The sequence below is a fragment of the Schistocerca gregaria genome, chromosome 5 (assembly GCF_023897955.1).
Source record: "Schistocerca gregaria isolate iqSchGreg1 chromosome 5, iqSchGreg1.2, whole genome shotgun sequence".
Classification (NCBI taxonomy): Eukaryota; Metazoa; Arthropoda; class Insecta; order Orthoptera; family Acrididae; genus Schistocerca; species Schistocerca gregaria.
Window position 1 is genome coordinate 539,087,566 of NC_064924.1, and position 26,911 is coordinate 539,114,476.

At 42.1% G+C, this 26,911-nt stretch overlaps 1 pseudogene; it reads left to right on the top strand.

Annotated features, from left to right (window-relative positions):
• Nucleotides 1–9,140: 9,140 nt before the first annotated feature.
• LOC126274398 (5S ribosomal RNA) lies at nt 9,141–9,258 on the top strand (annotated as a pseudogene).
• The last annotated feature ends 17,653 nt before the right edge of the window (nt 9,259–26,911 follow it).

A 26,911-nucleotide genomic window follows, 5' to 3' on the forward strand; every position in this document is an offset into this window, starting at 1 on the left:
TGTATATGATATAATCAGTCCTCATAGGTATTCGTCTTCACCTAATACTGTGTTAAATTTTTGTCTCAAACTACAAAGTACTTACAAACAGAGCGTTACGTACTACGACTGTTTGCTATTGTATGTGGTTGCCATTTAATACGTTCTTCATAGACCCGCTGATTACAGATTTCGGTGTATTGAAAATATTTTTTTTGGTCAATTTCTACATAATTGCATAGCATTACCTCAATTAGACAATACCAAGGAAAGAATGGCAATGATTTTGTTGAAAGAAAGATCTATGAAACATCCAGATGCCGTTAATGGAAGTCAAATCTTCAGTTACTGGATTTGAATTTCACCTCGGTTTCTGACGAGTGCAAGCTCATGTCATTCACATTCCTAATGCTTCGTTTTGTTTCTGGTAAGAGAGAGTCGTTTCAGGTTTGATGGCATTTCTGGGAAATACCTGGGTATAAATCTTCATGATCATCACTGCATTTTCATAGACTTACATCCAACTTTCGATTAACATAGCCTTGATTACCGGGCCACTTCGTTAACACCAAAATTTCTGTTAACTGTTTGTTTCATTGTTTTTGTTTCTATCACTTTAACTAGGGTCAATGTTAACCATGAATTATTCCTCATTTAGGTTTTTAAATTTAACTCAAGATGCTATGTTTACCTTTGTTGATTTCTTTCTTCCCTTATGCATATGTTTGCTATTCTCCTTCCACTTTCAGCTCTCTCAGTCATGGAATTTCTTGATAACGTCGATTACATTCCTGTTATCTTACATATGATACATTTCCTCTCGTATTTATTTTGTATTATTTATTCCCTTTTGTAATGACACTCATAATTTAATATTTCCTGTCAAGCATTAATAACACAAGCGATATTAATTCATTCATGGAGAAGACCTCCTACAGAGAGTGAAGACTTACATGCTTCCTAAATTGGAGAAGATGCGTTTAATTCTTCGGGCGGTGACCATTTTCCGTGATAACAACAACCTGAGAAAAATATTTATGATCACAATTACAATACCTAAAGAAAATTATCTTCGTTACTTATCAGTAAACTTGTCAGTGGTTCAGAAATAAGTTCAATAAACAGTCACAAACACTTCCGATAATTTCTTCCAGTAGTATAGTGTACCTGCGAGATAGCAAAACAACTTTTAAATTTCAAAAGAGTACGTAGCTTAAAGGGTATCCGCTAAGGCAGCAACCAGTAGGTGACAAAAGTAAGAGTAGTAGAGAGGGATGCCCATAGGCACAGGTATACATTAAAAAATGTGAAAGGAACTTTTGAAGCTACAGAGTTGGAGCACAAGATAGAGAATAAAAAAAATAATTTTTCATAACACATTTTTCTCGTCTTTCTTTTCATACCTTACTCGGTGTGATTGTAACATTCTAGCAAGAACATAAAACTCCTATATTGAAAAAAAGAGGATTTTCTCTAAGTGAAATACTTATTACTAAGTGCCCCTGTGCTATCCATACAATCTGTCGAGGAGGGTACACCTCATGTGCGCTAAACAGGACCACAGGCTGGGTCACGATTCCGTTTTCATCATTAGTAAGCTCAACGCATTGGAACATTAAAGTATCAGCTGTTATCTGCTGCTTTCGCATTATGTGGCTTTGAAACCGATACAACAGAAACAACGCGATAACTAATTGTAATGCTTGTACATGCTTGAAACGATCAGTTGTAATTAGAGGATTAAAGCAGAGGCAGTGCAAGGAATGTTAACGATCACATTTGCCCTGTCCGTAAACTTCGCCCTCAAACTTTCCGACGTCGGCACCAATATACGGAACTAATTACGCGTTTAATTAATTGTGTATATTACTGTTTACCACGTAGATAATCGCTAAAAAAGATACTTTTCTGCAGAGGTCTCGATTTTTAGAACGTTACATTATTTGAGATTTTTGATATAAACTGTTATGTGTGTTTTATTTATATTACAACTGAAAAGATTGCAACTCTTTGTATGGAAAACCTTAATATTGATATACCGAGTACATAAAGGAATATTCACAAATGGAGGGACAGGGACAGCATTCCGTTGGTAAATAATTAGTTTCTGCTATCGTAGATTATATTCCCGATAAATTAGCTTTGCTGAACTTTAAACGCATGCGCATTTATTGTCATTGTTGTTGCCGATTTACCAAGGCTTCCACTGGCTCAAGCTTGCTCCCAAAACCATGCGTTCCGTTTTGAGAGTTGTATTTCGACTCCTGCATCAGCTCCTTTAATTTGCGGGCAATCTTCGGAATCATATTGCATTCATTGTAACAATTTAATTTCGTAAAGTTACGAAATTATTGTGTTCGTGTTTTAAGTAGGCTGTTTAGGTTTTTTTATTGGTAACGCCACGTAGCGCTCTGTATGAAAATCACTGGCTGTGCCGTGTGCAGTCGGTGGCTGGTTTGCATTGTGGTTTGCTATTGTAGTGTTTGGCAGTTGGCTGTTAACAGCGCGTAGCGTTACGCAGTTGGAGGTTAGCCGCCAGGAGTGGTTGATATGGGGAGAGAGATGGCGGAGTTTTGAGAGAGGATAATCTGGATGTGTGTCCATCAGAGACAGTAAATTTGTAAGACTGGATGTCATGAACTGATACATATATTATGACTTTTGAACATTATCAAGGTAAATACATTGTTTGTTCTCTATTAAAACCTTTCATCTGCTAACTATACCTATCAGCAGTTAGCGCCTTCAGTAGGCTTTTATATAGATGGCAATATTGGTGCTCGCTGTATTGCAGTAGTTTGAGTACGAAGATTTTTGTGAGGTAAGAATTCATGAAAGGTATAGGTTATTGTTGTTCTGGGCCATTCTTTTGTAGGGATTACTGAAAGTCAGATTGCGATGCGCTAAATATATTGTGTGTCACTTAAGTGAATGTCTAAGTACGCTCAGTTTTGCTCAGCCGTTTGAAAATCAAATAACGTAGGGGTTTATCAGCACAGTAATTCATTAATTGTTCTAAGGGGTCGTTACAATGTTACCAGTTTCAACCGCATGACTGTTTCAAACGTACAGATGAATTATACAGAGACGTAAAACGACCACGTGATTTGAAAGTGGATTATTCATAAACAGAATTTTAAGGTTGAATTCTCTGTGAAGCTGAGAGGGTGACAACATTTGGAGCATCTGGCAGCTCAACAAAATACCGAGGAACAGAAAATGGTGTGGAGACACGAAGGTACACTTTACTATAAATTATTCTCAATATTAAAGGTCCTAACAGGTAGTCTTTTGACCCAAGGGCACCATGAATAGCTGGCGTTGTGATTGCAGTGGAGCCGTGATCGACCTCACAACGAAACGAAGGCGAGTTAATTAATCGAATGAATCTTAGTTTTTGTTATATCGCATCGACGTGTGTGACAGGACACAATATGGTTCCCGCAGAACGTGTACTCTACATATCAAGAGCAAAACGTATATGATTTTGTCAAAATGGTGCGCATGCATGTGAGGCAAATAAAACTGTGTTTATTAGTAAAGTCTAAATTGACACAGTCTACTGTGATCATACTTTATTGCTCAGCACAAGCATTTTATTACGACTGCTGTTGAGCCTGTCGAACACGGTAGATTGCTGCTGACTGTAATCTGCCCATATTTTTTTCTCGCTATGTGTAGCGATAACAAGGAGGAACGATGACAAATAGCCACTGATAGTGTGGTGTGGAAAACTGCCACTTGTGATAGCCTGTGGGGCCAGTTGTCCGATTATGGAGAACACATCTAGGTCTGGCATGTCCTGGGAACTATGTCAATGAGCTAGTATGAGAGATGCTAAGTATACTGCAGCTATTCGCTCTAGTAGCTTGTCTACTCTGATCATATGCTGATTAGTTTTCTGTGGTAGGGGAGTACAGCGCAACAAATTAAATGCATAATACTGTCATAGATGCACTAAAGCAATTATCAGACCAGACTACCAAGATGGTTGAAGCTTTCAGTAACGCTGCTTTTGTGTTACTGTGTTCTGAGCTACCACTATTCTGCTTCTCTTAGTGCACTGAGTCGGTTTCACCATGACAGGATGGAAAACAATTGTGGTTTTAATGTATGGTGACGTAACCATAATGTATACGTTAGAGAGTGTTTTGCAGGTGAGAAACTAAACAGCACTCGAGGGTATTGTTTGTGTTGCCTTCTCTGACGTAGCAAAATATGATGAGCTTCTTTACTGGGAGGCGATTTCAAGGTGTCCACCACAGGGATGCTATTAAGAAGTTGTTGGTGTGAATTGTTGTATTTCAGTCGCACCTACTATGCACGTCGATACATAAGTTAATATCAGAGTGTAATTCCTTATGTAATTACAACTAATAGCAAAATATGTAATTTCCATGTGTATATCTATAGGGGTATTAAGAGTCCCTGAAGAAATGGTATGAAAACAGTAATCGTTCATTATGATGAGATTAAAAGTGAACAAATAAATACTATGAATATTTCATATGTAATCTCGCTGGTGAGAACTAGCTAGTTTCAGAGCGCTCTTCATACACTCCTGGAAATGGAAAAAAAGAACACATTGACACCGGTGTGTCAGACCCACCATACTTGCTCCGGACACTGCGAGAGGGCTGTACAAGCAATGATCACACGCACGGCACAGCGGACACACCAGGAACCGCGGTGTTGGCCGTCGAATGGCGCTAGCTGCGCAGCATTTGTGCACCGCCGCCGTCAGAGTCAGCCAGTTTGCCGTGGCATACGGAGCTCCATCGTGGTCTTTAACACTGGTAGCATGCCGCGACAGCGTGGACGTGAACTGTATGTGCAGTTGACGGACTTTGAGCGAGGGCGTATAGTGGGCATGCGGGAGGCCAGGTGGACGTACCGCCGAATTGCTCAACACGTGGGGCGTGAGGTCTCCACAGTACATCGATGTTGTCGCCAGTGGTCGGCGGAAGGTGCACGTGCCCGTCGACCTGGGACCGGACCGACGCACGGATGCACGCCAAGACCGTAGGATCCTACGCAGTGCCGTAGGGGACCGCACCGCCACTTCCCAGCAAATTAGGGACACTGTTGCTCCTGGGGTATCGTCGAGGACCAATCGCAACCGTCTCCATGAAGCTGGGCTATGGTCCCGCACACCGTTAGGCCGTCTTCCGCTCACGCCCCAACATCGTGCAGCCCGCCTCCAGTGGTGTCGCGACAGACGTGAATTGAGGGATGAATGGAGACGTGTCGTCTTCAGCGATGAGAGTCGCTTCTGCCTTGGTGCCAATGATGGTCGTATGCGTGTTTGGCGCCGTGCAGGTGAGCACCACAATCAGGACTGCATACGACCGAGGCACACAGGGCCAACACCTGGCATCATGGTGTGGGGAGCGATCTCCTACACTGGCCGTACACCTCTGGTGATCTCGAGGGGACACTGAATAGTGCACGGTACATCCAAACCGTCATCGAACCCATCGTTCTACCATTCCTAGACCGGCAAGGGAACTTGCTGTTCCAACAGGACAATGCACGTCCGCATGTATCCGGTGCCACCCAACGTGCTCTAGAAGGTGTAAGTCAACTACCCTGGCCAGCAAGATCTCCGGATCTGTCCCCCATTGAGCATGTTTGGGACTGGATGAAGCGTCGTCTCACGCGGTCTGCACGTCCAGCACGATGGCTGGTCCAACTGAGGCGCCAGGTGGAAATGGCATGGCTAGCCGTTCCACAGGACTACATCCAGCATCTCTACGATCGTCTCCTTGGGAGAATAGCAGCCTGCATTGCTGCGAAAGGTGGATATACAATGTACTAGTGCCGACATTGTGCATGCTCTGTTGCCTGTGTCTATGTGCCTGTGGTTCTGTCAGTGTGATCATGTGATGTATCTGACCCCAGGAATGTGTCAATAAAGTTTCCCCTTCCCTTCCTGGGACAATGAATTCACGGTGTTCTTATTTCGATTTCCAGGAGTGTATATCCGCAAGCTGTGTAATAAACGAGGTTCCTTTTTCATGTCTGTGACCCTGAGTGTCGCTCTGCCCTGCCTGTGGTCCAGTACAATGACGTCTGGAGACAAGGGCGCCGTCATAGACGTGCTAGTACATCAACATTACAAACTTCCCAATCTTCAGCAAGAAGTGTGGTAAGAAACCTGCAGTACTTCACTAGCTCCGTCCCAGTCTTACTGCTTTCCGATTTACAAGATGTCATATAGTTACAACTAAAGTGTTGTTTAACACTTGTCATCTAAACAAATTGTTTCTAAAAGTAATGGGGTGATACGTGTCTGATCCCTGTACTGTGCCATTTTAGGATCATTGAACTATTTGCTAACCCAGTGAGCTCCAATCTGCTGGTGGATCCGGTAAATATGTCTGAGTATAGGTGGACCCCTTTCTACCACTGGCCTCACTGATAAGTCACAGTGCACACCTGCCATTCATTGATTTAACTGATACCAAGACAATTATTAAAAGTAACCAAGTTCACTATACACTGGCATGTTCTATATGTTGTACTGTTGTAGTTATCTGTTCCCATAAACAACACATGTATCGAAGATAGTACAGAATTATTTTCACTAATTGGGTCACACACAAAACCACACAAGAATACGAGATAGTCTGTTCAACAAACTATCTAAGCTGGATGTGTCACTCCAGCTCCTTCTGAACCTTATCTTGCATTACTCAGTTTTATACACTTGAGTACCCAGTGTTTAAGCACACTGCATAAAGATGTACAGGGTGTCATTTAATAAGAATATATCTGGTTACAAAACTGCGTTAAGTGAGACAGCTTCATTGCCACATTGCTGTACGTAAGTACAAATACTGCAACTTCAAAGGTAGCACGTGTTTGTACTACAACCCTGTGCCGACTGTTTTTCTATTAGATGATCGCAGGATTTTACAGTGTAATCGTGCTTATAGTACAACTATCACTAGAAACTCTGACTTCAGCATTTTCCAGGTTTAGCTTCCTACATTAACTATGTGCTTAGTGCGCTGCTACACACAAACGAAGTCATTTAATGAATTGGCAACAATATTCAGCAATTACAGCTTTTGAACGAAACTTTAATTAGCTCATAATTGTAGCTCTTATTTATAACTACAATAGAATGCGAGATATTACACAAGTAAGTATCTCCACCCAACCAATGACAGACCTAGTTACCTATATCATAATTTTTTAACAATTTTCTGTCATTAATATAATAACACTATGGCATCAGGATAATACTGGATTTACGCACAAACCTTTTCTTGGGATTTGATATATGCTAGACTTTCCTTCTGGAATGTTACATAAGTCACCCTTAAATGGTGTTCTGCCAAGTACTTCTAAATTTCGGAGGATTATATCGCTGCCAATTTACAACAAGAAACTTGCAGAACTGTTCATTTAATACTTAGCAAATAAGAAAGATTGATTTTTATCTTTATATTTGTTCTATATTTGAAATGGATTTAGTCTAGTTACAGAATGTCAGTCTTTCCTGTACAGCCAGCGATGAACATAATTGCGTTTCAGCGTTATAATCCTTAGCTGACTGACTATTGGTATCTCTTCTTTGGTAACAAAACAGAATATTGCCTAATGTTGACTGTATGAAAACCTCATGTTCTATGCACGAAAAGTCAAATTATTCTTGATCTTTCCTTCGTCAATATTTCCTATTACCTTTTAGACCAGGGGCGCCCAGGATTTCGGCTCGTGTGCTGAGCCTGGGCCCAAGTGGCAAAGCGCAGATCCTCACTGCCCATATCCCCCACCGCCTCCCCATCCTGTCCTAATGCGAGGAGGAGGGAGAGGGGAACACTGCAGACACGTCAAGTTTAAATGGCACTGCAGTCGCACTGCACCCGACAATTGTCAAAAACATAGACCACAAACAAAAAGAAGTTTTCAGTATTATTTACTTTCTTTTGGTACGATGAAGACATATAATTTCTGTCTGTCACATACTGTCAGCATACGGACACACACAGACAATGTCACAGATTTTTGCACTCAAATATCCTCATAATGGTGTCTTTTTTAGTTTTGTAAGGTCTTTCACACAACTATGTTGTTTGAAATATTATAGCATTTTTGCAACGTACTATAGAGATGGGAAAATGCTTCGTGAGCAAAGCATTATAGACGCTCAGAATGTAGTATTTTTTATTTAAAAACAGTTTTGAGAGCTGCTGATATTAATTTCTGACCGGTTTCGACTTATTAATTATGGGCCGTCATCAGAGTTTGCACCATCTGGATGGCGGCGACGACGTCTGACCCAATGTGGAGGCCTCAGCCACCACACCACTGAGGCGTCCACAGTGGGCCAGTCGCCATCGCCGTCATCCAGATGGTGCAAACTCTGATGACGGCCCATAATTAGAAGTCCGAAATCCGTTAGAAGTTAATATCAGCTACGATCGAGACTTCTTTATTTAATTTTGTGACAACAGAGATCGCTGTTCTCCAATAATGTTACATAAAACTGTAAAAGTACTTATCATTAAAACTAGAAAGTTAAGTTGCTAACGAAAGAACAAAAACTTACAACGATCAAAAGACGGAAATCATGGCTGAGTACATCAAGAAAAAGTTAGTTGTAAAGTTTCAGGCATACAAAACGTGAAGAAATTAGTGGACTGAAAAGTAAAATTGATGGAGTCGAGAGCATTATTCCACTACCATTTGCTATTGTATTTGAAGGGAATGAGTGAAGAGTGTGGAGCCTTTATATTACTGCATACTACTTTGGTTAACATTTTTAAAAGATAAAACTGCCTTAGAAGAGATCTAAGATTGACAGCGGCCTTAAAAACCTATCGAAAACTATCCTTGTAATTCTCTCAAGGCTGCAACGAATTCCTCGGAACTTGAGTTTTCTTTAACAACACTGAGCTCAGGTAACCAGAACCCATTTGACAGTATGTGTCCCTTCTAAAATGCTACTTTTTCAAATCAGAAAACAGTTGTTGCTTGCCTTTCAGTGACTTACTGTGCTCAGTGGACAGTTACATTCATCTAAATTGTGAGGTCTACGATCCAGTCAGGATATTCTAATTTCATTATTGCATTCTTCTGTCCTTCATAAATACAAAAATAGCGAATTTGCAACCGGTAAATCTTTCCGGTGAAGAGGGAGCGGGGTGGGGGGCAACGGCCTTGCCACAGTGGTAACACCGGTTCCCGTCTGATCACCGAAGTTAAGCGCTGTTGGGCTCGGCTAGCACTTGGATGGGTGACCATCCTGTCCGCCGAGCGCTGTTGGCAAGCGGGGTGCACTCAGCCCTTGTGAGACAATCTGAGGAGTATCTTGATTGAGAAGTAGCGGCTCCGGTCTCGGAAACTGATAAACGGCCGGGAGACCGGTGTACTGATCAAATGCCCCTCCATATCCGCATCCGGTGACGCCTGTGGGCTCAGGATGACACGGCGGCCGGTCGGTACCGTTGGGCCTTCATGACCGGTTTGGGCGGAGTTCAGATTCAGTTTTGTTTTAAATCGTTCCGGGAATGTGGCCTTACTTAACCAACGCAATTTGCAGTAATATACAGGGTGGTCCATTGATACTGACCGGGCCAAATATCTCACGAAATAAGCATCATACGAAAAAACTACAAAGAACGAAACACATCTAACTTGGAGGGGGAAACCAGATGGCGCTATGGTTGGCCCGCTACCATAGGCAAAACGGATATCAACTGCGTTTTTTTAAAAATAGGAACCCCCATTTTTTATTACATATACGTGTAGTACGTAAAGAAATATGAATGTTTTAGTTCGACCACTTTTTTCGCTTTGTGATTCATGGCGCTATAATAGTCACAAATGTATAAGTAGGTGGTGTCACGTAACATTCCGCCAAGGCGGACGGTGTTTAATTCGTGATACATTACCGTGTAAAAATTGACCTTTACCAATTGCGGAAAAAGTCGATATCGTGTTGATGTATGGCTATTGTGATCAAAATGCCCAACCGGCATGTGCTCTGTATGCTGCTCGGTATCCTGGACGACATCATCCAAATGTCCGGACCGTTCGCCGGATAGTTACGTTATTTAAGGAAACAGAAAGTGTTCAGCCATATGTGAAACGTCAACCACGACCTGTAACAAATTATGATGCCCAAGTAGGTGTTTTATCTGCTGTCGCGGCTAACCCGCACATTAGTAGCAGACAAATTACGCGAGAATCGGGAATCTCAAAAACGTCGGTGTTGAGAATGCTACATCACCGATTGCACCCGCACCATATTTCTATGCACCAGGAATTGCATGAGGACGACTTTCTGCGTCGTGTACAGTTCTGCCACTGGGCACACGAGAAATTACGGGACGATGACAGACTTTTTTTCACGTGTTCTATTTAGCGACGAAGCGTCATTCACCAACAGCGGTAACGTTAAGCGGCATAATATGCACTAGTGGGCAATGGTAAATCTACGATGGCTGCGACAAGGGGAACATCAGCGACCTTGGCGGGTTAATGTATGGAGCGGCATTATGGGAGGAAGGATAATTGGCCTCCATTTTATCGTTGGCAATCTAAATGGTGCAATGTTTGCTGATTTCCTACTTAATGTTCAACCGATGTTACTATAAGATGTTTCACTGCATGATAGAATGGCGAAGTAGTTCGAACATGATGGATGTCCGGCACATAGCTCGCGTGCGGTTGAAGTGGTATTGAATAGCATATTCACCGGATCTAACGTCCTAGGATATTTGATATCGTGATCCACCGACAACGCCTGACAACATGCGTCAGCGCACTGTCAATTCATGTGCGAACATTACGGAAGGCGAAATACTCCCTGTTGAGAGGAATGTTGTTACACGTATTGCCAAATGCATTAAGGTTGACTGACATAATTTTGAGCATTTATTGCAATAATGTGGTATTTACAGGTAATCACGCTGTAACAGCATGAATTCTCAGAAATGATAAGTTCACAAAGGTACATGTATCAGATTGGAACAACTGAAATAAAATGTTCAAACGTTCCTACGTTCTGTATTTTAATTTAAAAAATCTACTTATTACCAACTGTTCGTTTGAAATTGTGAGCCATACGTTTGTGACTATTACATCGCCATCTGTCACAAAGCGAAAAAAGTGGTCCAACTAAAACATTCATATTTCCTAACGTACTACACGAATTTGTAATAACAAATGGGGGTCCCTATTTAAAAGAACGCAGTTGATACCCATTGTACCTATGGCAGCATAATTCTCCCTTCAAGCTTGAATTTGATGGTCAAATAGCGCCAAAATTAAATTTCGAAATCTGAGTCGCATAATCAAATTAACTTCTTACTGCTGTTACCATAGAATATTCCGCCAACATGTATCTAGTATCTGCCAAAAATATAACCATGCAGTTATGCACATGCACACATTGCCCACAAATCTACCACAATACACGGAGATCCTGCTCAACTAACCTTGAGTGAGCAAGATAGACGCACAACTTTTAAACAGAGAAACAACTGGACCTCCGATCTGAACCAAATATCACCAACCAAACTAATTCAACCTCTTATAAAACACACAAGATCTACAGCAGTTTCTATACCCTCAGTATTACAACTCACTGAAATATCCTAACATTAACCTTTAATACAGTAAGATTTGGCACTTAAATTCACGATAAGGAGTTACGTAGAGAATGTCATGGACCATACTTCATACCATACTCTATTGATAGACCGTTGGTGTGCTGACACAGATGTGACGGCCAACTCCCTACTTCTCACTAGCAACTCCGAAATTTGCTTGACAACTGTAGTGCTCATAGCTCGACTCAGAACTATGATACTCGATTCAAAACAATATTGACTACATGCCTCATGTTATCTGATCAGATCGATTTTCCAACCAAATGAACAGTGTTTCCCCTCCACCTTTAACAATCGAGTAATAATTCTTCGCCTTTGCCGGCTGGTATGGTCGTGGGAGGGTCGGCGTGGACAGCTGCAACGTTTACTCAGAGCGGTGCCGGGTTCTGCTTTACTGCAAACCACCCTCCCGCCGCTAAACGACTTCATTAAATTTCCTCTACTACTTCTACAGTGCACATAAATGTAATAGCACAATGTATGTATTGAGCTGTCTCATATGTTAGCTTTTAATTACAGTGCAATCACAATAGACCTACATGTAAAACCTGTCCCATGCAACCTCCTACCATCACCTACTCCAGTCCGGTCACTAACATCACCTATCCCATCAAAGGCAGCGCTACCTGTGAAACCAGTCATGTGATTAACAAGCGTAAGCTGCAACCACTGTGCTGCATTCTATATAGGCATGACAACCAACAAGCTGTCTGTCCGCATGAACAGCCACCGACAAACTGTGGGCAAAAAACAAGTGGTCCACCCTGTTGCTGAACATGCTGACAAACATGATATTCCTCATCCTTCCCACCAACACGAGCTTTTCAGAATTGTGCAGGTGGGAACTTTCCCTGCAATCCATCCTACCTTCCCATAACCCTTCAGGCCTCAGCCTTCGTTAGTCACTGTCCTCATCCATCCAGCCCACTCCCTGTACCCATTCCAGCACACAGCCTTCATCTCACCGCTACACCCTGTCTTTTAATTTCTTACCCCCTCCTCACCTTCGCTCATGCCCTCCGTCTAAACTGCAACACTTCAGTATCCGCCACTCCCACTATACTATCCCTCCCCTCCCCGCCCCAGCCTCCTCCTTACCCCCACCCAGTCGCCACTCCCATTATGCACTGGTGCTGCTGCTCGCAGTGTAGTTTCAGTTCTCTGAGACTGCAGAGTGTGTGCAAGTTGCGTTTGTGTGTGTGTGGGGGGAGGGGGGGTATGTCTTCTGCAGACAAAGGCCTTAATGGCCAAAAGCTACAATTGTGTGAATCTTTTTATTGTGCCTATCGCGACTCAGCATCTCTCCTACATGGAGAGTAGCAACTTTCCCTCTCTGGATTGTTACATTCCATACTGTATTATCTATTTACTGATTTTATTTTAGATTTACTTTTCATAAGAGGACCGTAAAACTCAAATGAACTGGTAACACTGGAATGGTGACATTCAGGCGGCGCTGACTTCGGTCCCGCAGCTTGAGGCTGTTGCCAAGGGCACCACTTTGGGGAGCCGGACTTGGGTATCACGGGGATGTCAAACTCGACCCGTCTGTCCCCAAATCGGTGTGCTGCTGTGGTTGCCCCCGTTGTTGCCCGCAGTGGGGTTGAGCCCTCTCTTGTGGGTGATTGGGAGGTCGTTCCAAGGCGTGGCAGGCAGCGAAAGACGTCCCCGGAGGCTCATCAGAAAGCCTCCTCGGTGCGTCTGACAAACAGGTTTCAGGTGCTGTCTCTGGCTGAGCCAGGTGCAGATGCCTGCCCAGTTTCAGAGGATGATTCTCAGCCTTCAAGGCCCGGACAATCGCAGAGGGTGGGCTTATTGGTAGTTGGAAGCTCTAATGTTAGGCGCGTAATGGGGCCCCTTAGGAATATGGCGGCTAAGGAGGGGAAGAAATCCAGTGTGCACACCGTGTGCATTCCGCCTGGAGTCATTCCTGATGTGGAAAGGGTACTTCCGGATGCCATGAAGAGCACGCGGTGCAGCCAGCTGCAGGTGGTGGCACATGTCGGCACTAATGACGTGTGTCGCTTTGGATCCGAGGAAATTCTCACTCGATTCCAGCGGCTATCTGATTTGGTGAAGAAGGCTGCCGGTCTTGCTTACGAGATGAAGGCAGAACTCACCATCTGCAGCATCGTTGACAGAACCGACTGCGGACCTTTGGTGCAGAACCGGGTGGAGGGTCAGAATCAGAGGCTCAGACGGTTTTGCGACCGTGCTGGCTGCAGATTCCTTGACTTGCGCCATAGGGTGGTGGGGTTTCATCTTCCGCTGAATAGGTCAGGAGTTCACTACACTCAGCTGGCGGCTTCACGGGTAGCGGAGTCTGTGTTGCGTGGATTGGGCGGTTTTTCTAGGTTAGAAGGCCTCGGAAAAGTACGGGGTGGGCTGCAATCTCAAATGGTGCATGGCAAATATAGGACGTGCTTGGATCAAGGAAAAGTCGGAATTGTGGTTGCGCTGGGAAAGTCCCTGAGCTTCAAGCGCTAGTAGAAAGTACAGAAGCTGAAATCGTTATAGGTAGAGAAAGCTGGCTAAAGCCTGAAATAGGTTCTGCAGAAATTTTTACGAAGTCTCAGACGGTGTTCAGGAAAGATAGATTAGGCAGAATTGGTGGTTGAGTGTTTGTCTGTCAGTAGTGGTTTATCTTGTAGTGAAGTCGATGTAGATACTCCGTGCGAATTGGTATGGGTTGAAGTTATTCTTAACAGCCGAACAAAGTTAATAATTGGCTCCTTCTACCGACCCCCAGACTCCAATGATATAGTTGCTGAACAGTTCACAGAAAATTTTAGTCTCGTATCAAATAAATACCCCACTCATACTGTTATAGTTGGTGGGGACTTCAACCTTCGCTCGATATGTTGGCTAAAGTACTTGTTCAAAACCGGTGGTAGGCAGAAAACATCTTCCGAGATTGTCCTAAATGCTTTCTCCGAAAATTATTTCGAGCAGTTAGTCCACGAACCCACGCGAATTGCAAATGGTTGCGAAAACACACTTGACCTCCTAGCCACAAACAATCCAGAGCTAATAGAGAGCATCATGACTGATAAAGGGATTAGTGAGCACAAGGTAGTTGTAGCTAGGCGCAATACCGTTTCTTCAAAAACCACCAGAAAGAAACGCAAAATAATTTTATTTAAAAAAGCGGATAAAGTGTCACTAGAAGCCGTCCTAAGAAACAATCTCCATTCCTTCCGAAATGACTATGCAAATGTAGACGAGATGTGGCTCATACTCAAAGATATAGTAGCAACAGCAATTGAGAGATTCATAGCTCATAAACTGGTAAGAGATGGAACTGATCCCCCGTGGTACACAAAACAGGTCTGAACCTTGTTGCAGAGGCAACGGAAAAAGCATGCGAAGCTCAGAAGAACGCGAAATCCCGAAGATTGGCTAAAATTTACAGACGCGCGGAATTTGGCACGGACTTCAATGCGAGATGCCTTTAATAGGTTCCACAACGAAACATTGTCTCGAAATTTGGTAGAAAATCCGAAGAAATCCTGGTCGTTAGTAAACTACACAAACGGCAAGACGCAGTCAATACCTTCGCTGCACAGTGCCGATGGTACTGTTACCGACGACTATGCCGTTAAATCGGAGTTATTGAACGCAGTTTTCCGAAATTCCTTCACCAGGGAAGACGAATGGAATATTCCAGAATTTGAAACACGAACAGCTGCAAGCATGAGTTTCTTAGAAGTAGATACCTTAGGGGTAGCGAAGCAACTCAAATCGCTTGATACGGGCAAGTCTTCAGGTCCAGATTGTATACCGATTGGGTTCCTTTCAGATTACGCTGATACAATAGCTCCCTACTTAGCAGTCATATACAACCGCTCGCTCACCGATCGATCTGTACCTACAGATTGGAAAATCGTGCAGGTCGCACCAGTGTTTCCGAAGTGTAGTAGGAGTAATTCATCGAACTACAGACCTATATCTTTGACGTCGGTTTGCAGTAGGGTTTTGGAGCATAAACTGTATTCAAACATTATGAATCACCTCGAAGGGAACGATCTATTGATACGTATTCCGCATGGCTTCAGAAAACATCGATCTTGTGCTACGCAGCTAGCTCTTTATTCTCACAAAGTAATGGCCGCTATTGACAGATCTCCCGTTGATTCCGTATTTCTAGATTGCCGGAAACCTTTTGACACCGTTCCTCACAAGCGACTTCTAATCAAGCTGCTGGCCTATGGGGTATCGTCTCAGCTGTGCGACTAGATTCGTGATTTCCTGTCGGGGAGGTCGCAGTTCGTAGTAATAGACGGCAAATGATCCAGTAAAACTGAAGTGATATCAAGTGTTCCCCAGGGAAGCGACCTGGGACATCTGCTATTCCTGATGTACATAAATGACCTGGGTGACAATCTGAGTAGTTCTCTTAGGTTGTTCGCAGATGATGCTGTAATTTACCGTCTAGTAAGATCATCCGAAGACCAGTATCAGTGACAAAGCGATTTAGAAAAGATTGCTGTATGGTGTGGCAGGTGGCAGTTAACGCTAAATAACGAAAAGTGTGTGGTGATCCACATTAGTTCCAAAAGAAACCCGCTGGAATTCGATTACTCAATAAACAGTACAATTCTCAAGGCTGTCAATTCAAGTAAGTATCTGAGTGTTAAAATTACGAACAACTTCAGTTGGAAAGACCAAATAGACAATATTGTGGGGAAGGCGAGCCAAAGGTTGCGTTTCATTGGCAGGACACTAACAAGATTCAATAAGTCCACCAAAGAGACAGCTTACACTACGCTCGTTCGTCCTGTGTTAGAATATTGCTGCGCGGTGTTGGATCCTTACCAGGTGGGATTGACGGAGGACATCGAAAGGGCGCAGAAAAAGGCAGCTCGTTTTGTATTATCACGTAACAGGGGAGAGAGTGTGGCAGATATGATACGCGAGTTGGGATGGAAGTCATTAAAGCAAAGACGTTTTTCGTCGCGGCGAGATCTATTTACGAAATTTCAGTCACCAACTTTCTCTTCAGAATGCGAAAATATTTTGTTGAGCCCAACCTTCATAGGTAGGAATGATAATCAAAATAAAATAAGAAAAATCGGAGCTTGAACAGAAAGGTTTAGGTATTCGTGTTTCCCGCGCGCTGTTCGGGAGTTAAATGGTAGAGAGATAGTATGATTGTGGTTCGATGAACCCTCTGCCAAGCCCTTAAATGTGGATTGCAGAGTAATAATGTAGATGTAGATGTTTAGAAGAGAGGACGAGGTAGAAGAGAGGGCGAGACGTTTGTGTCAGTTACGTATAGGAAGAAAAGAATGAGGTGGCGCAAAGGCTCGATACTGCACTCGCGAGGACTTCATTCCAGAGTCCCTTACGGCGGTCCTGATGGCTGTTTTCTGTGGCTTCCATATTCGCTTAAGGAGAAAACCAGTACCTTTCCATTTAAAAGGATACGGAATTTTCTACAGACATTCATTTCGTACATTACTTCCTTAGCGATGGGTGGAAGAGAAACCACTTCGTAGTGGTACTGCTAGCAAAGCGATCTAGCAGCACATACTCTCGATTGCCTCGCAAACGAGGCCACAATATTGGCGCCAGTGGACTCCAGCGGGTGGCGACTTGTAAGAGTGCTGTGAGGGTGGCTATCCGAAAAATTGCGCTAAAAATACAGTGGAGCAGACCGAGGTTGTTAAGACTACACGTCTACATTTATATGACTACTTTGCTCCCTTAAGTGCTTGGCAGAGAGTCATCTAACTACTTTTACGCAATATCTCTACACTTCCACTGGGTAAACGAACACATAAAGCTCTGACTTATATTATTGCTGTTTTATTGCGTTTGTCGTTTCACGCTATGTAGATGGAACTCAATTATGTTTGCATTGCGAGTAGAGAATGACTGAAATTTTGTGATGCACTTACGGGTTAAGGAGCACTTTCTGAGGCCTGACTTATTCTGTCATACAATACAAATCAGAAAGTGCGCCTGAAAGTTTGATGTATGATCTTAGAAAATAAAGGAAACAAGAGTACAAACAAAATACCTTTACAGGCCTCCAACGCAATCACCATTGGTAGCAAGACACTTTTAACGTCCATTGTGAAGCTGTTGGTATCTGTCAGCAAACGCTCCTTGTGGAATCGCTCGAAGCACTGTGGTCATGCATTGTTGTGAAATCGCTCGAAGGAATGTTGTCCCGTGTTGCCGGATATGCGAATCGTCTGTGAATGTCCGCCTGCTTAGCTGAGGGGGTAACGTGCTCGCCTCCCATGCAGCGGGCCCGGACTTGATTCCAGGCGGGGTTGGAGATTTTTTCCGCTCGTGGACTGGGAGTTGAATGGTCCTCATCATCGAGAATTGGCAATTAACCCGTAACTTAGATCAGTAGCGTCAGTGCACAAGCCAACTGCTGTTATAAAACAACTAAGTTAAAAAAATGATTTATATACTTTTGATAAATGCTACAGAGTTTTTCCTTTCGGTATAAAGACTGAATATGTGTTCGTGATCAGAGATTTATAGTTAGACTTTTGTTTTACGATAACTGACATACAGGTGCTATGTAGTCGCAATTTTTACTTATTTTTGATAAGTAATTTTGTTTTGGCGTAAAGACCGTATTTTCAAGAGATCAAACTTCCCTCTCTGTGTAGAACGTAGTGAATTATTTTCTTTGACCATGTTGTATGACACTTTTTTTAAAAAAATAACACGCTTATCATGTCCCAAATATATCCTCTATATACCAAAATGACAAGTGCAAAAATAAAGAAAAATAAACGAAAATGTAAGAGGTTTCATGTGACCCACAATAATTCCACTCCTGTGCCAAAATCTTCATCTAAGAGAAGCTTTGTTGCAAACACCCTAACTTTTTGGATGAATTCCAGTCTCGGTACACCTCTACAGTTTTTTAAGTTCTTCAGCTGCCTCTAGTACTATGGGGGTCATTCGCTGGTGTTTTAATACATTCTCTACCATCCTCTCCCCTCGTCTGGTCACCGTTTTCGATGTGTTCTTTCCTTCAACGATTCTGTGGACAATCTCCTCACTCCTTATCAGTTCTGCAGCCTTATGTAGCATCACATCTGAAACACATCCTGTATCTTTTGTTCCAATTTCTCCAATGTCTATGATTCAATACCATACAACGCCGTGTCCCAGAAATGTTTTCCTCAAACTGAGGTCTATGACACCAACAGACTTCTCTTGGCCAGGAATACCCTCTTTGTTTGAGCTAGTCTGCTTTTCCTGTTTTCCTGGCTTCGTCCATCACGGATTATTTCGCTTCCAAGGTAGCGGATTTCCTTAACTTTGTCATTTCGCAATGACCGGTTTTGCTTTTAATATTCTGCCGGAAAAGGCCAGGAAGGCATAGTGGTACCGACCGCCCTCCGTGACATCCTTGGATGATAGGCGTCCCTAGATACAGATATAGGGGATGTAGTCAGCACTCCACTCTCACGTTCATTGGCAGTTTAAGAGACTAAAATGGCTTCTCCTTAATACAGGAGCTCACCAATTTGTCTGACAGGGCTTAGAGGACACCGCTCGTCAGTAGCGATCGGCAGCCCTGGATGGTAATGCATAGAAGTGCTACCCAAATCTGACAGCGATTATCCTCAGTGATCTGACGGGAATCATTGTTACCCCCACAGAAGCCACTGGAAATTCTGATAGTCTCCGTATTCTCATTTCTGCTGCATCTCATTACATTCGTCTTTGTTTGTTTTATTCTCACTCGATATTCTGTAGTCATCAGACATTCGTTACATTCCACAGTTTTACTGTACGTTGATAATTTTTACTTTGGGATGGTCTACTTAAAACTAAATGGACCAGCCATTGTGGCCGAGCCGCTGTAGGCGCTTCAGTCCAGAACCGTGCTGCTGTTACGGTCGCAGGTTCGAATCCTGGATTTGGGTGATGTTCTTAGGTTAGTTAGGTTTAAGTAGTTGTAAGTTCTAGGGGAATGATGACCATAGAAGATAACTCCCATAGTGCTCAGAGCCATTTGCGTCTTGCCACAGGTGTACTTTATGTATGACCAGACTCTGTTTGGGTTTTCTGCCAGATTCCGAGACGGAGTTTCGTAGTGGATATTATTAAAAGCATCTCGCATTGAACATCAGCAAAACTTTGCCAATCTTGGGGATTTTGCATCATTTTAAATTTGGCATCATTTCTTCGTTGCTTCTAGAACAGCGATCTGACCCGTTTTGTTACCATGGGGGAACAGTACCTTCACTTATTAATATATGAGGTACATATCTCTTAATTGCTGTCGATACTATCTCTTTGAAATCATTCGACTTGTTTTCTACGCTCACCTGATCAAATCGGAAGGAGTGGAGACTGTCTTTTAAAAAGGCAATAAGAGCATTTTATCAGCTTTTTTAAATAGATGTACTTTGCATTTCTTTTTGATGGTAGTAAGTTTTACGGTGTTCAGCCTAGCAGCAACTGCCTTGTCGTCGCTAATCCCTGTATTCGTCATGAATCTTCCTATTAGTCCAGGATTATTTGTTGCTAAGAGGCCAAGTATGCTTTTGCAACCATTTACGCTTCAAGTGGGCTCATGAACTAATTGTTGAACATAATTTTCTCAGAAAGCATTCAATACGATTTCGGATGACGGTTTATGCCTACCGCTGGCTTTAAACGTATAATTTTTCCAACATATCGAGGGTAGATTGAAGACATCAACGACTATAATTGTATGTGTGGTGGGGTACATATTTGAAATGAGACTTAAGTTTTCTTTAATCTGTTCAGCAACAGTATCTTCTGAGTGGGGGGTCGGTAAAACGATCCAGTTAACAGTTTTGTGCGATTGTCATTTATGACCTCTACCCATACTATTTCGCAGGATTTATCTACTTCAATTTAACTACAAGGTAAACTACTTATGACAGCAATAGATACTCCACCACCAACTGTATTTAATCTATTCTTTCTACACACTGTTAGGTCGTTTGAAAAAAATTCTGCTGAACTTATTTCCGGCTTTAGCAGCTTTCTGTACTTATAACTAATTGGGCTTCAGTACTTTCTATAAGGGCTTGGAGCTCTGGTTCTTTCCCAACACAACTACTACAATTTACGACTACAATACCGATCGTTCCTACAAGTACCTTACTGTATTTTACCTGCCCCTTTTAGAAGGACGCCTTTCCTATGATTTCCTGAGACGATCTAACCTAAAACAACCACCCAGTCCCTTCCACACAGTATACGGGGCATTGCACTGTACGGGGCGGAGACGTAAACCACGAGAAAAAAACGACTAAAATACCTTAAAAATTTTCGAATGTGGTGCTGGAGGGGTATGGAGAAGATCGAGTGGCGAATAACGACGTACTGAGAAGAGTAGGAGAGAAGAGAGACATTCTGAATACAGTTCTTCAGAGGTAAACCAACTAGATCGGACACAGGCTCATACAGGAAGTCATTGAGTGCAAATTGAAAGGAACGGTAGGACAAAGAAGAAGAAGAATTTAACTTCTGTGTTACAGGAAAGATGGAATGACACAAAGCACACAGAAGGAAGAAGCTGAAGACATGGAACACTGGCATTATAAATTCTCCGCACGAAGGCCACTATGCAAAATAATACACAATAATATGTTTTGGTTATAACGAGATCTGTCAGTTGCTCCATTTCCATGACGTAGGGATAACTTAATGTTCTGCTTACAGATTTTAGGAATGTTGATCTACATGTTGTGTTTTTGTTCGAACTTTTCTTCTTATTATAGTTGACGTTTAAATTTTTGTTTTCACAGTTCACTGAGCTAGGTACTGTACACTCGTTTTGATGTTAGTTTTGGTTGCTGTTGCCAGTTGTCGAATGTTATTTCAAATTATCGAATGTTATAGCCAGCTGTTGAATGATTTTTGCGTTATCAATGATTTATTTGCGCGCGCGCGCGCGCGCGCGTGTGTGTGTGTGTGTGTGTGTGTGTGTGTGTGTGTGAGAGAGAGAGAGAGAGAGAGAGAGAGAGAGATTATGTATTTGCCTTAATTGAGCTGCAGGTAAAATTGTAATGATTTTTGTCTTATCATTTTTTTTATTAAGTTTAGTTTCATAGGCTTTGTCGACCTGTGAAAGTGTTAGACACTGTCAAATGGTGTACTATATGCAGAATGCCGAGGAAAATATGGGTGAGCTATAAGGAGAGACGGGAAATACACAACATGAATAAGAACCAACAGGGAATAATAAGAGTGGAAGATCAAGAACGAAGTGCTCGGATTAGGAGGGGTGTAAGGCAAGAGTGTAGTCTTCTGTCCTTTTTTCAATACATTGAAGAATCAGTTATCGATAAAAAAGATATATTCAAGAGTGGAATACAAATTCTGGGTGAAAGTATTTCAGTGATAGATTCGCTGATGACGTAGTTATCTTGAATGAAAGAGAAAAAGAAATACAGGATCTACTCGATGGAATGAATAGTCTAGTGAGTGCAGAATACGGATTGAGAGTAAATCTATGCAGGAGAAAAGGAATAAGAGGTAGCAGAAACTAGAACAGAGAGAATCTTAACATCAGGTTTGATGGTCAAGAAGTAGATGAAGTTAAGCAATTCTGTTACATAGGCTGCGCAGTAACCAACTACAGACGGAGCAACGAGTACATCAAAAGCAGATTAGCAATGGCAAAAAGGGCATTCCTGGCCAAGGGAAGTCTACTAGCATCAAACGTAGGCCTTGATATGAGGAAGAAATATCCGAGAATGTACGTATGAAACATGGACTGTGGGAAAACTGGAAAAGAAGAGAATCGAAGCATTTGAGATATGGTGCTACAGAATAATGTTGAAAATTGGGTACACTCGTAAGGTAAGGAATGAGGAAGTTCCGCCCAGAATCGAAGAGGAAATGAACATATGGAAACCACTGACAAGGAGACGGGACAGTATGGTAGGACGTCTGTTAAGACATCAGAGATTAAGTTCCGTGTTAGTAGAGGGAGCTGTAGAGGGTAAAACCTGTAGAAGAAGACAGAGATTGGAATACATATAGGAAATAATTGTGATTGTAGGTTTCAAGTGCTATTCTAAAATAAAGAGGATGGCATAGGAGGGGAATTGGTGGCACGTCAAATCAAATCAACCAGAATACCGATGACTCCAAAAAAAAGGGGTCTGTACTGATGTGTATATGCTCGTTTGTTGCATGTTTTCTCAGGGGGGATAGTTTTTATGCATTATGTGTAAGGTGTTTATAGTGGGGTTGTTTATTCTGATTATTTTCATATGTTTTTCCACGTTTATAGGATGATGTTTGTTGTATTGTAAGCGTTCTGCAAATGTGAAATGGTTCGTTTCATACTTCCAGCAGGTAATGTTTTAGAGAAAATAATTCAAATTTTAATTAGACAAATTCGATATATGATGCAACAGGCAGATCAGCCGGCGGTTCGTGGCTGCCACGGTTTGAAACCTCGTCAGTTGCTTCGCTGATATGATGATATGGCTGCCGCCTACAAACAGACCCCTGGTAGTTTAGCTGAGAGTACCTGGTGAGCCACCAGACTGCCGCCACCCTAGTGGAACACAGTAGCACAGTAGCCGCCGCCACTAATCTGCCTCTATCAGCTGACACTGGCGTTTCTGACTGTTCTCTCGCGAGGGGCAATGACTTAACTCTTCATGGTTACAGCTACCTCTTGCTATCAGCTAAGTACCTTAAAGAGGGTGGTTGATGGGAGGAAGAGGAGCAGCTACTGGTCATAGAGATCACCTCGGCAACCTGCTAGCCATACTGCTGGCGACGAGGACCCTGCAGGGAATGTCATAAGTGCGTCCGGTCAGCCTCTTTCGACCATGTAGGTGCACTCTAGATGTGTAATACCATTGCTGTGGCGGGGAGAAGACGAGGCATGCACACGCCAGAGCATACCTGTCATGCGTAAGCTTCGTCTACTCACCTGCGTACAACCGTAGATGCCACAGATTTGGCCCCTCTATACTTGCCAGCCTCTGCGACCGAGCGGTTCTAGGCGCTTCAGTGCGGAACCAGGCTGCTGATACGGTCGCAGGTTCTAATCCTGCCTCGGGCATGGATGTGTGTGTTGTCCTTACATTAGTTAGGTTTAAGTAGTTCTAAGTATGGGGGACTGATGACCTCTGATGTTAAGTCCCATAGTATGTAGAGCAATTTGAACCATTTGAACCTCAATACTTCGTTCTAATGCTGAATGGAAGGTTCTTTAATCGTTTCCCAAGCTAGAGACGGCATGATCTGAAATGCAAAATCTTCTGCAGTTTGCTATGGTATTCCAATCTAGTGGCTTGTATAAACTTATGATTTTTTTTACTGTCAGTACGAAACATTCTCCCACGTTTTCCGTGGTTATTATATCTGGAACACTTGTTTGACTGGTACTTTTCTTTTTACAGAAACAAACAGTGGCCGTAGACTGTCGATACCGAAACCGAAAGCGTTATTTATATGGAGTTTCTTTTACATAATTCATTCTTAATATAGGCTGCACTGTTCTACCAGATAAACATTTCGCATATTCCAACTCACAAAATCTCTTTCCTTTCATTTTCACAATTTTCTCACTTCACTCGTAACGCAAACAGATAGGCACAACTCAAACTCGGTGATATTGCTGTTCAGTACACGCATCAGCCATATTTGCAATACTTTGGAAAATATAGAACATTCAAAGGGAGTAGATCGTTAGAGTAGCACCATGTTTTACTAAACAATATAGAAATTTGAACATTGTTTTGAATATCAACACAATTGCTGACCTGTCTCGTGACGAATATGTTGAACGTAGTAAAATGTTTTTGAGTGGGATCTGTTAAATTTTTTGGATCCATTTCGTCTTGCACCAAGTGTGGAACCAAAATAAACTCCACTAATTGAAAAGTCGTTTAAATGTGGAAATAACGTAATTTACGCTAGAATTGTCAACACTTTACGTATTTGTGGTAAATAATGTAGGTCGTTCAGATACTTTCGAACAAGACGCTATTTTACACAATACATGAGAAGCTTACGAATTTTCGAATCTACTACAGATGTGGAAATACTGTAAGTTATATGAGGATTGTAAGCTGTTTGTGTTTTTGAACATGACATCAATTTATGCTATCTTGCATGTTTTAATTTCGCACTACGATGACGTTATGAATTTCGTCATCTTCGATTGTAAAGTCATTGTCCCGCCCCTGCTTCTGGGCAACATGCGCATGTGAATGTTTTAGAGTTGAGTCATCTGTGTTGCAGCATGATAGTTCAAGAACGGTGAAAGTGGCCCAAGTAGTACATTGCTATACTACTCAACTTATACTATGAAAATCCGAACCAAATACAAAGACATCATTTTGAACCTGTTTTTAGTAATGTTCGTGGAAAACAGAAAAATATAACGTTAGATAATAGTTCCACAACTAGTGTGGGGAAGAAACGAATTTCGACTGAAATGTATTTAATGTAGTGTATAAGGCTATTCTACAGATGCAGGACATGGAATCCGAATTACAGAAAAGATTGTAAATCTTCCACATATCAAACATCGATTTTTATACACTCTGTGATATGTGTGGTGATGGTTCTCCTTTTGTCCTCTACATAAACAACTGGTATCATAGAGGGGCTTGAAGATGATGCAGAGTAACACCGGAATTGATTACAAATAAACTAAGAATCACAAATAGAGCTGAGACTGTCTTTCTGACTGTGTAAAGTTGTCGTAATTTCGCTCCAAAGTCATCGCAAAGAATCCACCACGAGGCCACCTGAGTACATCGTTAAGTGGAGAGGAAGAATTTCTCTGCTTCAACTAAAAAGGTATTAAATTATTTCATCTTGCTTTCAGCTCTTAGAATCTTATTTTGCGGCTGCAGTTCAGTAATTAACCCATTTTCAAACATCTACAAAACATAATACAACGTAAAAGAAAACTTTACAATGGGATTAACAGGTATAGCCAGTTTTGTAGTATTTTGATTTCGACTTATAGGCTTATATGTCATGTAGATAGAGATAACAATGTAATATCAAAGAACAACTATATGCGATACTAGTTAATATTCTGTTTTATGTGCTGAAATTTTAACAAATAAAAGAGTGCACTTGCAAAATCGCAGCACATAAAATTTAATATTGATTAGTATCGCTGATTAGTTTTTCTTTGATGTGCAACTGTGCATACTACGTTATTATCCACACGTAACAAATCTCGAAAGTATGGCGTACGAATGTCAAAAATCTACAAAACTGGTTTTACCTGCCGTTAATCCGACTGTATATTGTTCGTATTACGTTGCATGATGTTCTGTAGATGCTTAGAAATGAGTTGACGCAGAAATGGGAAATGAAATTCTAACAGCTGAAAGCAAGACGAAAAACATTTAACAATATATTTACAAGTCGCACTCCACCTGCCATTGTGCTTCATAATGTGCTAAGGGGTGTTACGACAGATTAAACATTTTATGTTGATTTGGGGTTGGGGACGAAACAGCGAGGTCATCGGTCCCACAGGAGGAGGGAAGGATGTCGAAGGAAATCGGCCGTGCCATTTTAAGGGAACCATCCCAGCATTTGCCTTAAGTGATCTAGAGAAATTGGAAAAAACCTAAATCAGGATGGCCAGAATTGCGTTTGAACCGTCGCCCTCCAGTGTGTTAACCACTGCGCCACCTCTCTCGGTCATTTTATCTGCCAACTTCGACTGTAAATCAGTGTCTTCGATACAGACTTTATCTTAAGAAGTTTCGTTCCTAGTAAATCTGTTCCTAATCGTCTATGCTTTTAATTTTAACATTGAGTAAGTCGTAAAAAGGTCTGAACGACTTCTGACTACTAAAAGCAAACGCTATTTTAGATGTATCAAGCTCTACAATGTTTCGTGTGCCACAATGGAGAGTTTCCCTCCAGGTATAAATTTAATCGCTGAATTACTTTCTAAGAAAAAGTTGTATAGTCATGAAATTTATCTAAGCCTTCACTATCATTAGCTTCATTTTGAGTATTTTCTTAAATATGAACCTAATAAGGAAATTTATTTCGTTATTTCAAGAGACTGCGTAAGAGATGACGTGTATTGTTGCGCAGTTTTACTTCTCAACGCTTGCAGAAGATGGCTCGTAAATGTTAAACCTGTTCCTAAGGTCAATATGGGAAACAATTATCATACTGTGATTCGTCACTAGCAATACTGGTAGCATCTCTCTATATGAGCGGTTGTTGCGCCAACTCCAAGTGTCGCACATTACTGTCAAGGGGTCGCGGGATTACCATCATCTTATATCAACCATTAAACGAGTGGTAGGTGTACTGAATTCCACTATTCTGATTAT